The 13,317-nt window shown below is 31.2% G+C and overlaps 1 non-coding gene across 1 annotated transcript; it reads left to right on the top strand.

The window, feature by feature from the left end:
• Positions 10,254-10,324, top strand: TRNAG-GCC. The gene has a single exon. It is a non-coding gene; the product is annotated as a tRNA-Gly (tRNA).

The following is a 13,317-nucleotide window of genomic DNA, read 5'->3' on the forward strand; positions in this document are numbered from 1 at the left end:
AGTTGTAATGCCGTCGTTTGTTTGAATGTAATATTAGATCAAATTCCACATCCCAACACATATATACTACAATACTGTTTTTAAATTTTTTCCTTCTTAAATCATGGTTGCAGCTCATGCCCTATTGGATCAAATCTGCCTAGAAGAAAGTTTATAATCGATTACAATTTTATTAGTTATCGAATAAAATTGTGGTAAATAATTTTTATTAATCATGGTTAAACAAAAATCGATGTAAAAATTTATATTATCCATCATAAAACTATATTTTCCATGACTATGAGTCATAGTAAATATTTTTGTCATGAAAGCTGTTTCTGCCATCCTTGCAAAAACCACAGAGAGCAATCGATTCGTGAACGTGATAAATAACTGCCTACTATAATTATTTGTTTTTAACCATGATAATTAATTAAATATGATTAAATATTAAATTTCTTGTATTGCTGTATAAACATAAATGTTTATTTTGATTTTGTGATTGCACTTTCTTAATTAATTGTAAAGCAGTGTGGACGACCACTTGACGTATCTTCAGGTGTGAAATCCTACAATCTAGTCAAGAAAACGTAGCTAATTGCTGACTTCTCTTCCCATAAACCCTGAGGAATATTTTCAAAGGTGGCAGGTTGTAAACTATGATAACAAGCTTTACTGGGCCGGCAGAACGTGGTGGGAACGTTTTGAGAAATTTTCAGTTATTCCAGAAGCAAAACTTCCCCAGTTGGGAATATACTGTTTAGGACAAGCATGATACATGCTTATGTCTGCCTTGGAAATCAAGAACTAACGTTCATTTTTATTCAGACCTGAGTACTTGAACTGAAAAGAATTAAGAGAGGGTGTTTGGTTAAGCTTATTATGAGCTGATATGAGAAAAGATATTATTTGAGAGCTTATAAGTACTTACGAAAGAGTTTAGGGAAAAATGCAAACAACCCTTGTGATATCATGAATGAGGGAATTACCCTTTATGAAAAATCAAATAGCGAGTTACTTTCCTGTGTTTTTTAAAATACAACAATTTACCTCCCTATGTTTATTAAAATGAAGTGATTTGCCCCCCCTATATAAGAAGGTAAATTGCTTCATTTTTGAAAGAATAGGGGAGTAAATTGCTATATTTTTTCCATAGGGAGTAATATGCTCATTTTCAATCTAATTTATATTAATAATAAATAAATAAATTATATTAATATAATTTATTTAAATAGTATAATTCTAACCGCGACTCGAATTTAAAAACCGACATGGAGTCATGATTGGAAACCATGACATCAAGTCGTGGTTTCCAATCACGACTTGATAATTTTTTATTTTTTATTTTTTAAATTTTATTTAATTAAATTTTTTATAAATTAATTATATAAAATTAATTTTTAACAACATATTAAAGTCCAAAAAATCATAATATTAAAATTATATTAATTTAAAAAATTACAATTAAGTATACAAATATAATAGCATATGTTTTTCTGTACAATTATAAAAAATACAATAAAATATACAATTATTCTTGATGGATAGACTCCTACAAGACACATCTCACACCGAAACTTACATTTTTTCTTTTTCTGATTGTTTTTCCTCTACACTTTTTTAACAATTACCCGATGGTTTTTCTTCAAATTGTTAGAGTTAAGATTCTCTTGCAACAGCAGCAGATGCTCTCTCGTTGAACATGCCTCCCCAGTCTCTTTAAAAGGCAAAGAGTGAAATGTAAGGGGAGGCCAGCTCTGAAAAGTATTTACTAAACACACGTTAAGAATAAAATCCATAAAAAATTGTAATCCGATCGAAATTTAGGACTCACATAAGGAGCACATGCCAAATTTCAGCCATATTTGTAATTGTTTTTACGAATTTGATCATTATCGTAATATATACGTGTTTAATTATTTAATTTTTTTCCTAAAAAATGCTAATTTTATTATATTTACATTCATGTATTTAAAGTCTGAATATTATTTTACATACGTATGGATATTTATAGACTATAGTATATATATAGCAAAGATAATTTATTTTGCCAAGAAAAGTTAAGTTAGAGGTGTAATCAGAAAGTGATTTTGAGATAAGTGAATGTTTGAAGTCAATTGAATTGAGTGTATGGAAAACATTTCCTAAGCTTTCAATTGAAGGAACTGGACAGGTAGCCGCAGCGGGCGACCAAGACTTGAAGACGGAAAGTGAAACCATTAAATAATATAATAGCGTACCATATTTTATTAGGTAGGCTGGCGGCCAACCACTTGAAGCGCGGCTACTGGAAGCCCATCGTTAGATGCATGCGGCCCCACGTTTATATGTGGACGGTTTGAGGCAATCAGTCTGTTGGTTATTGTGATGGGTGGCCATGTGGGGGTGCCGACGGCAATGAGTCGGTGCCTTGGTCATGTTTTCTGATGGTGCATGGCTATGGGTGCAAAAGGGTAGGATCTTACCTCGTTTAGGCCCAAATTCGAAGAAGGTCTAAATGAATTAATTTATATCCAAATTCTATCTAATTTATTGAACTCAACTCAACATTCTCAAGACTTAAGTTTTTTTTTATCCAATTTTTCTGCAAAGCATACAAATTAAATATAATTCCTTTTCTTTTTCTTTTTATTTTTATTCATAATTTATTAATAAATTCAGAATTATTGAGACTATTTCACAAATAATTCGTTTTCGATAGATTTTCTTAAGTATTATATTATTTATCATACCATTTACAAAATAATGTTATAAAGATATTAATGTACGTATTTAATAGCAATTGAAGTTAATATTATAAAATATTTAAATTTAATTTTATCACTTTAAGTCTTCAAACACACAATAACGCCTATCAAGATATTAAAAAATATGCCGAGCATGATTATATATTTATATAATTAATTATTTAATTATATATTATAAAAAAATGTACATAGTTAAAGAATTACACGATAAATGATATTATGGAGCCTTAAGTTTTTTAAATTTGTTCACTTGAATATAGATTGATTAAATAATAATTCAATTGAATTGAAAAAATTATATATGTTTTTTGGATCCAAATTGATTATATAAACCCATGGATATTGAATGGTAGAACCCAAACCATACCTAATTTATATTTTTTCAGTGGGTTTGGATCTGGCCTGAATATAATAATATTCATTGGGTCTGGGTATTAATTTTTGAATTAGTCTATGGGTTTGGGTAGGGTCTTATCCTACCCATTGACACCCTTAATATGAATGATTGTGGGCGTAGGCCTAATAATATGCCGTTGATGATGTGTTGTGCATGCCAACAACACCCACCTACAGAAATGAGTGGTGTCGCGTCCATAGGCACTACATGACGAAAGGCAGCATGCTGGCATGTAGGCAGCACCTAATGCACAGATGATATGTGGGTGCACACAGTTGAGTGGTATAGCGGTTATTAGGCAGTTTCTTGTGGTAGGCCCTAGCATGGGGAATCGGTTAAACCTGTCTACTTTATGACAATCGTCGACACATGGCAGATGATTGGAACCTCTTGTTGGAAGATTTTGAACATGATTGACCTAGCAGTTAAGGGATCTCCATCGCAGTTTTGTAACACCATAAATTTGTTTATGGCCTCTGAGTTGCACAAGAGTGTGTGTGCAAGTCTTGGGCAAGTTCCTTGTTTTACATACTTGGTGATCAATGCAAGTTAAATCTATATGTGCATTGTTTATATTCTTATGATAATATGTGCATGTATGTGTTGTTGGCTTGCAAAAAAACAATAAAAAAAACATATATCAATATGAGGTTTGAGAGTGTGCGACGGTTGATTGGTTGTGGGGGAACAAGGCTGGACAACGAGTGATAAATTTTGATCCAGTGCAAACCTCTATGACAATTCGTTTGATAACCAGGTTGAACCTAATTCTATGAGTTTATGGCTATGACAGACCAAATTTTGTTGACTGAACTTGAGATGCAGATGCAAAGGGTCACAGGATTCCTTGGAAAGCCCGTATATCCCCTTTAGGTGGCGGAGTTTTTGCAAGTCAAGACCATACAACATTTGGTCTAGACATTGCAGAATTGACGAGTTTTTGGAAATTTTTTAGGATAGAGTTACTTCAGTTTATAAAGATGTTGGCATCCTCATAGACGCGATATACTTGAAGTTGGAGAGCATAAAGACTGAATTGAGCATGCTGAATTGTGTTGTGGCAATGATAACTGTGTCTCATTGTCAAAGATTAAGGTTCCTCATCCCAAACCCTTTGTCCATGCTCGGAGTGTCGAAAAGTTGAAGAACTTCTTGTGCGATATAAAAATATTTACAAAGTGGTATACTTGTCTGTCAGACTATAGTCGGATGATGCTAGTATTAATTGTAAGAGGATTGAGATGTGGGACATCTTAAAAAAAGAATTAAAGGATCAATTTTGACGTTTCAACTTATTGTGGGTTGCATGAGAAACCTCAAGAAAATTGAGGTATTTAGGGACAGTGCGGGATTATGTGAAAAAATTCAGTTTGATGATGTTGGACGTGTGTGACATGTATGAGAAAGATAAGTTTTTCAATTTCCTGACAGGATTGAAAACTTGGCCTAGACTGAGTATTATCACCACAACATCAAGGATTTGCCATCCAACATTGTTGTTGTGTGTCACTTTGTTGATTTTTGAATAACAAGTGTGTCTGACTAGAATAAGAAGAAAAGAATGATTCCAGAAAAGGATAAGGGAAAAATAGAAAAGATGGATAAAAGAAGACAAGTTAAAAAAAAATAAAAAAATGGAGGTGACAGGATAGGGCAACAACGACATTGGATGTGTAGTAAAGATTGGATACTGCGCGTGGAACCAGCCCCCAAAGTGTGGAAGACAATCCAGTGCTCCCATGCAGCACCCTGCATGCAACAACTTGGTAAATGGCGGCCATGCACACTAAAGGCCTGTTTACATTTATGTATAAGTTTGGATTGTAGTATTTATCCAATTGTGTAAACCATTTTCTTTTCATGATATCGGCTCAATTCGAATCCTACAAGCCCGGGACAAGCCTTAATTGAGCTTGATATGAAATCAGTCCATATGTGGTCTGATTGAGAAATCCAAGTAGAAATCCACAGTGTTCAATATTTTTACTATTAAAACTTTTTCATCTATCACTCAATCTAATCAGGTAAACAACTTCTAATTTTTATTAATTTATAATATCCTACAACAAATTCATTTGAATCCTGTCAACCATTTATCCAAACCACAAAAGTACACGAGCCCTAAGGGAACAAAAAGTGCACACAAGGGTTGAGCGATTGTGGTAGTTATGCTCAGTTGTTGAGTGACATATAGTAGTTATCAGGGAAATCTATAAGGAGATGATATAAACATATCTACTTTATGAAAACTGCCGATGGATGGCAAATGATTGGATGCCTTGCTAAAACTAAATATGATTGGACCAACAACTGGAGATGCCCACTGCAACTTTCTAATGCCTTAAATTCCTTGGCCGTAGAATTGCATAAAAGAGTGTGTGTGCAATCCTTGGCAACTTCCTTGTATCGCATGATTGGTGATAAATTCGAGATTAGGTTTATTCTTGTGAATTTGTGCATCATTTATGTGCGAGGACTGACTGCTTATGGGTCAACTAGACCACACAGTCAATGAAAACATATGATCTAATCCAAATCTTTGTAACAACTACCAGTAAGTATTTTCGTCTTAGTTTTCATATCTAATTTTATACAAAGATTTCTCAATTTACTTTTAAAAGAAACTACTATTAATAATAAAGTATCTACTTTTTTTTAAGCTTTCAAAATTTTAAAGAAATGCACTGAATCTCTTGCACTTTTCAATTTCTTTGCATAGAATAAATTTAACAATATCTAAAATTATTTAGAAACAAACATAATAAATGGGATGTTTTCAAATTAAATCAAATCAAATTGAAGAAAACGTCAAGAATTTATAATTTATAATTATTAAAAATTTAATAAATATTAAAAATGGACGAGGAAAAATTAATGCAAAAAAAATATATAAATGGCGGGTGAATTGTGGATTCAATTTCAAATTATATAAATTTTATAAAAGTTAATGAACTGGCTGGTACACTTGATTTGTAACCAGGTCGGCGGTTCAACCAACGGTTCGAACTATTTTAAAAAATAGAATGTTTTTTATGCTAGTTCGATTGTACGGATTGACTAGGTTCGTAGATCGATCGATTTAAGTTGGGTTTTAATACATGCCCGATGATTAAATCAGTGAGTCTTGACCCAGTGTCACTGACTGCATCTTAGTTAAGAGTGACTGCAGTGACTCAAGAAAAACGTGGGGGCTCTAAGGGGATGTTGGAATGCACGCATGTGCATAAATAACAAGTAGCAAAGCCTCTTACGATTTGGGTTTGCAATCCTGTTTATATGAAAACTTCCTTGAGGTACAAGGATGCTATTAGCCAATTATGAAGTCATCCCATGGACGTTTGGGTATAAATATATAAGAGCAACAATCAGGCGCCACCATGCACACGAGCAGGAGATTCATGCGCGAAGCAGAGTAGTCTAATGATGTAGTTCATTGAAACTATTTCAATGGAAAAATCCATGGAGTGTTTGGAGCACCTCCACCATGTTCCAAAGATAGATGGTTTTGTTTGGGTAGGAAACGAAGATAATGTATGGAGTCTGCCAGTACAGTGGTGGACAAGTAAATTGAATGCACTACTAGACTACTGCTGCACAACAATTCAAGCAGTACGTGATTTGGACGTAGGATGAGAGAGATGTGAAAAAGGTACACTTTTTGACCATTTCAATATTTACTGTTGGAATAAGGAAAATTTTTTTAAACCTATTTTGATGAGGCAATACATGGTGAGCCAACCGGCCCTCCCTGTACAACAAGTCACTAAATGTGCAGTCCTTTGAAGGCATGTGGGGGCAACTAGTTCTAAGGAGTATTTAAAGTTGGACAGAATGGGAATCGAACAAGCACCTTGGGGCCAAATGGGTCTGTGTTTGGCACAAAAGCATGCCGAGAGGTTCCATATGATTGAAAGGTCCGTGGGCCACGAAAAATCAGGGGCAACACCTCTAGGCTGAATGGGTGATCGAGGCAATCACTCCAATACCTCTTGAACTAGCTTGTTGCATGCGCTATTAGGTTCTAGTTGTGCATGGGGGGGAAATGAGTGGTCGTGTGGCGGTGCCGTGATGTGGGAAAGTTGAGAAGCCACGCCGAAAGACAAGAAAACATGTTGGGCATACTGTGTGAGATCAATGCGAGATGTTGGCATATGAAATAAGCTTAGGACTTATGATGCGGCCCTACTAGGGTCAAGCATAGAAGGCGAGCATGACGAAGACGTATGCCGAGAATGCACCGAGTGAGCAGTGGACGTGAGATGGGCTTCTCAGGTGCATGAGTGGCCTGATTTAAATTGGGACTAAACTTGATTTAAATTGAATGGTCCAATTGGACAATACACTATAATAATAGAGGATCATATTAAGATCAATATATTTCTTACGACTAGGAAAATACATTTATGAGATATTGCAAATATACGGACATAACAATAATTCCTTTTTTGTAATAGAGTTTGGAAGGGGTATCCCATCTAAAACATTAATACATATTCAACACTTAGTGCATTTCTTCCTCACAGCACCCCCACCTAAAACCGCCCCTGTTCTTTGTTCTTTTCTCTTCTCTCTTTTTTCTCCCCTTTCTCTTCTCTTCATTCTCGTCCACCCTTCCCAGCCTTTGGTGATTTTTTGTTTTAGTTATTTCTTCTCATTTGTTGTAGAAGGGCCATTAACCATGTTTGTATTTTCTTTTTTTTCTTTAACAGGGTTGAGTTTGTCGTATTGTAGATGATTTATTTTCTTTCAGAAATTCTACTTATTATTTTGAGCTTTTTGTTTCAGAAATATGGGCTTTTGTTGAGGTTGTTTAAGTTTGAGGTTCTTATGTTGTTGGGCGAAGACTTGGAGAAAATGTGCATAATTTGTCACAAGTGAACTAAAATCTTGTTGCTATGTTAATCTTTTTATATTTAAAATTACAGATTATGAAACACATCGCGTATTGCTTATAATCTTCTGTACTCGTTTAGTAGCAAAAATAGTTTCTTCTTCTCATTTGGTACTTTTTTATTTTTCTATTTTTTTTATTTTTCTGTAATTATTAAAAATAGAAAAATTGTTCTAAACTGTTTGGGGTTTTTTTTCTTGAGATCATTTATAAAAAAAAATTAATAAAAATTCTTAAAAACTGCTTTGAATATTATTTTTTTATTTTTATAGATTTTTCTGTAATTTATTAAATTTAAAAAAAAATCAAAAACTGTAATTTCCTGCAATATATATTGATGATGTTTTTTATTTTTTCTGTAATTTTATGCATATATCATTAATTTGTCTATATAATTTGTAATTTCTATGTAATTTTAAAAATATGGAAAATATTCAAGCATTCCCAACCTCTAGCAAATGACTTGGCCTCAAGTGACGAGTCTGATGATGACAACTACTAGGGTGAGGATATCGAGCTTCAAATCGAATCACCTCGATTCATTTGTCACCCCTAATTATTATACACTATTTTTAACTTTTTATTGCAATTTAAACCAAAAAAATGCCATCGTCTTCCGTCACGTAAAATTTATGAATCACTCCTACACACTACAAGGAAAAAGAAAAAAGAAAAAAGAAAAAAAGATTAGCATTATTCAAAAGTCAAATGGCACTTTTTTAGTCACTAATTATATATATAGTGATAAAAAAATTTATTTTGTCACAATAATGAAATTTATAGTTCTAAGAGTGGCATTTCTTTTGTGATTTTTGTCATAAGTAAGAATTTATAATGGAAAAAACTATGTATAAGGTTGTCACTAAATATAATTAGTGAAACATATATAATGACAATAAATAATTAGTAGGAAAAATACTAGTAACCCTTTGTGATAATGAATATGAGCAAATTAAACCCATATGAAAAAAAAAATAGTAATTTACCTTCTTATATTTTTTGAAATGTAGCAATTTATCCCCTGTATTTTTTAAAATGAAGCGGGATAATCATAATTTTAGTCCTCATATATTGCCACTAATTTCAATCCCTTAATATATTGAAATTCTAGTTTAGTCCTTCAACTTTTAGAATATTAACAGTTTCGATCCTTAGAGTAATTAATGACCATTTTGGCCTTTCAAAGAAAATATATAGTTCAACTATTCTTTTCTCATGCCAATGTTGGGCCCAACATTCTCAAAAATAAAATTAAGTCTCCATAAATTCATACACTAGAAAAAAAAATTACTATTGGGTACAATATTAATGGTTATGGTTAAAAACCATAGTAAATGGCTTCTATTAATTACTGTTAAAGAAAAGTGATGTAAAAAACTAGCTTTTCCACCATGAGAAGAGTTATTTGCCACGACTAAGAGCCATGGTCAAAATATTTATTATGATTTTTAGACATGACAAATATTTTAGCCACTTTTGCAAAAATCAAAGCCAACAACCGTTGCATGGCCGTGGTCAATAACTATTTGCTACGGCTACTAATTTGTTATTAGCCATGACAATTAACCGTAGTTATAATTTTTCTAGTGATACCCATCTTTGACCACCTTGTTCCTGGGGTATTCCAAGTCCTCGATTTCACGGACTTTCTCCAACCACACTATTCGGTAATGCTGAGGATTTCGAATACTTGGGAATAAGACAATCAAAGAAATGTATGAATTTTTAGAGGTTTAATTTTTATTTGGAAAGCATGTTGGGTCTTATCATCAGCATAGAGAAAAGATAGTTAAACTATATGTGTTCTTTAAAAGAGCAAAATAGTCATTTATTAGGCCTAAGGACCGAAACTCTTAATATTTTAAAAGTTGAAAGACTAAAATAGAACTTCAATATATTATCCTAAATGAAACAATTTTATCTTCTTAGACAAAAAGATAAGTTGCTTTATTTTAAAAAATATAAGAGATAAATTACTATTTTTTTCTTCATATGAAGATAATTTATTCATTTATAATTTCACATAAGAATAAATTACATTAAACCCAACAATTAGTTTCCACTGTACCGTGCTGTCACTATGTTGTGGTTGTTGACTTCACTGGTGTTGTCTCTCTTCTTCGCTGTTGTGTAACTGTACTACTGTAGTAGTGTTCTGGTGTATCAGAGTTGTTAATTAGCAAGAATCTTCGCCGTAAACTGGGACAAATATTAGCAAGGAAGCATGTAGAGACAAGAAGCACCAGTGGTCTAGTGGTAGAATAGTACCCTGCCACGGTACAGACCCGGGTTCGATTCCCGGCTGGTGCATTTCAGTTTTTTGCACTAGCATCATTTGGGATTCCGTCCACATCAGCTATTTTTTGAAAATAGTAATTAAAGTGAAAAAATATACTTATTTATACATAATCTCATTAAATTTCTATTAATTTGACACGCAACTCAATATAAAATACAATCTTATTAACTAATCTAAATTTATCAACATTTCAAATAAAAACTTATACAAGATTGAAAGCATACTTTTCACTGAAACTAAAAACACAAACAAATAATGTTGCGTCTCTGAACTATTTATATAGCCTCATTTAACCTTTTAAAGTATTAAAAGTAAGAAAACCCGTTGACAGGACAAAAATGCTCTTCTCACTTACCTCATATATTTTTTTATTTTGCTCCATCAAGTCTGTTTTATTTAAATAAATATTCTTCCAAAACTACTTTTTGTGATTTGAAATTTTACTTCAATTTTATTGTAAAAATAATACTTAAAAATTATATCTTTTTATATATTATCTAATGCAAAAAATATTTACAAGCTCGGTATATACAAATTTATTTTACAAAGTAAATTATTGGTTAATAAAAAATACATATAAATATTTAAATACACAATGCATATAATTTTATAAAAAAGTATGTTATATAAATTATAAATTTTTATTCAATAACATGTATGCAAATTTATGAAAATATATAATATCGTTAGAATATTTTACAGTGTATATATATATATATGCATCCGATGTAATATTTTAAAATTTCTTATAATTAATTTTTTTTTATGAAAAGTTCAACATATATAACAATATTCACAAAAACTATGTAATTTTTTTATTTATTATATAAAAGATATAAGGAGCGCAAAATTATAGAGTATATACTGCAGGTTCTATACTAATTACATAAATCATAACTTTTGGGTAGTATTTACTTGAAATAAATATTTTATAATAATTCAAGTTACGTTTTAGGAGTAGACATATCTTAAAGGATGTAAATAATAAGCTCATTTTTATCATTAAAAAATTGATTTATATTGTGAGACTGTATTTTGTTACATTTTATACTTTAGGAGCGTAAATACACTTCATATATAATTCAAAAACATAAAATACGTTTACCTCTTATATAGTGATAAAATCAAAATTATTGATATATATAAATATTTTTAATGATAATTTTAAAATTATCATTTAATTATATTTTATCACTAATATAAAAGAAGAATTAACCATAAATTTTCAAGATTCATGAATCTATAGACTTTCACAAGAAGCACGTGTTTCCTTGTTGTGGGATGATATCATTTAATAATTAATAAACATAATATTTGATTAGACCAAATATAGTCGTGCCAGTATTTGTTGGCAGTAATTTTTTTAAATGTGGTTAAAATATTTAATATGGCTAAGAATTATGTCAAATATTTTTTGTCATGATCAATATATTTAACTTTTAATTATTTATTAATTTTATTTAATCATAATTAATAATAATTATTTTTTATAATTTTTTAATTCATAATCATTAAAATGTAAACAGTAGTAATTTTTTCTCTAGTGATAACAACTTGAAATTAACTTGAACTATTGCCCATATAAAATAGGATCTTGTTAAATACAAATTAACTACTACATTGCAACGGCCATTAGCTGTTATTTTTGCAAGTGTAACCAAAATATCAGCGATAGTCAAAATTATGACAAATGTTTAGGCTATGGCTAAAAATCATAAAGAATATTAATTAATTGCGGTAAAATTTATGTTTTTATTTTTATTTTATTTAACCATATATGATTAATTAATAGTATTGAGATATTACAATTTTTAAACTATGGTCGTTTATAATATAATGAAAGCTCAATTTTTAATAATGAAACTAATCACCAATCACCCTAAGTTTAAATTCAAAAACCCTAATTCTTGTGCCGGCATGCATGGGGTATCTTCAAGCCCATATACACTCTGAATGGCGTGGAGGTTAAGTCCACATCACATCATAAAGCTTGCAAACTTGACTAGCTGAAAACCAAGTGAAGAATGAATACTGCTTTTGACCAAATACCCCACCACCATATATAAATATATATAAAAAACGAATGAGATCTAATATTCTATAAGCTAATAAGATGTCCACATCTTTCTTTGTCAACCCACATTTCTGTGTCATGATACAGCTCACATGCCCATGAAAACAATCGACAGATGTTACCTGTTTCTACGTTGAAATCAGACTTTTGAGAGACAGTTTCTAGTCATTTCAGTAGCATTATATGTAGACCAGAGTCGGGGGGGTGGGGGTGGGGGGGCCTCCAAATTATCTTTATTTGAGCAGCCTTCAAGCAGTGTATGTGGTGGGAATTCTGATATTCTCACATCAGTAGTTTGTTTACTTTTCTTTTGGTAAAAGAGAGAAGCATATGAAATTGGATAAAGTAGAAAACTTGCTACTAGTGGGACTTTGGTTTAATTTGATGTCAAATGTAAACTACAACAATTTATACAAATTATTTAAATATGTATATATATATATATGTGTGTGTGTTTTAGAGAAATATTATTGCAGTAGTCGTGTAATATTGATAAGAGGTCGAGATAAAAATTGAACTCTTTTTCTTGAAAATAATACTGTTCAGATTGTTGTTTATAGTTCAACAATAATTATCTCACAAAATACTGTTTATTATTTTCAAAATAGTAGCACCATCAATCTTGACAAAAACGATAAGCTAAGAGTGTTTTTGGAACTTTCTTGATAAAAGACAGCATTTTGATTTAGCGAAGTTCTTTGAAATGCTTTTTAAAAATTTGATGAAATTAAATGAAATGGGGATCTATTTATAAAGTTCCAAAAGTACCATTGAGTATATATATGTCTAATTAGAACATGCTATAAGAGGTTATGACTTTTCAAATTGAATAATTAGGAAAAATGATTTCTTTAGTCCTTTAAGTTTGCCTGCTATTAATTTTAGTCTTTTAAATTTATGTGTTTTAGTTTTAATTTTGTAACTTTCATA

The sequence above is a fragment of the Sesamum indicum genome, linkage group LG14 (genome assembly GCF_000512975.1).
Source record: "Sesamum indicum cultivar Zhongzhi No. 13 linkage group LG14, S_indicum_v1.0, whole genome shotgun sequence".
In the NCBI taxonomy this organism is placed as follows: domain Eukaryota; kingdom Viridiplantae; phylum Streptophyta; class Magnoliopsida; order Lamiales; family Pedaliaceae; genus Sesamum; species Sesamum indicum.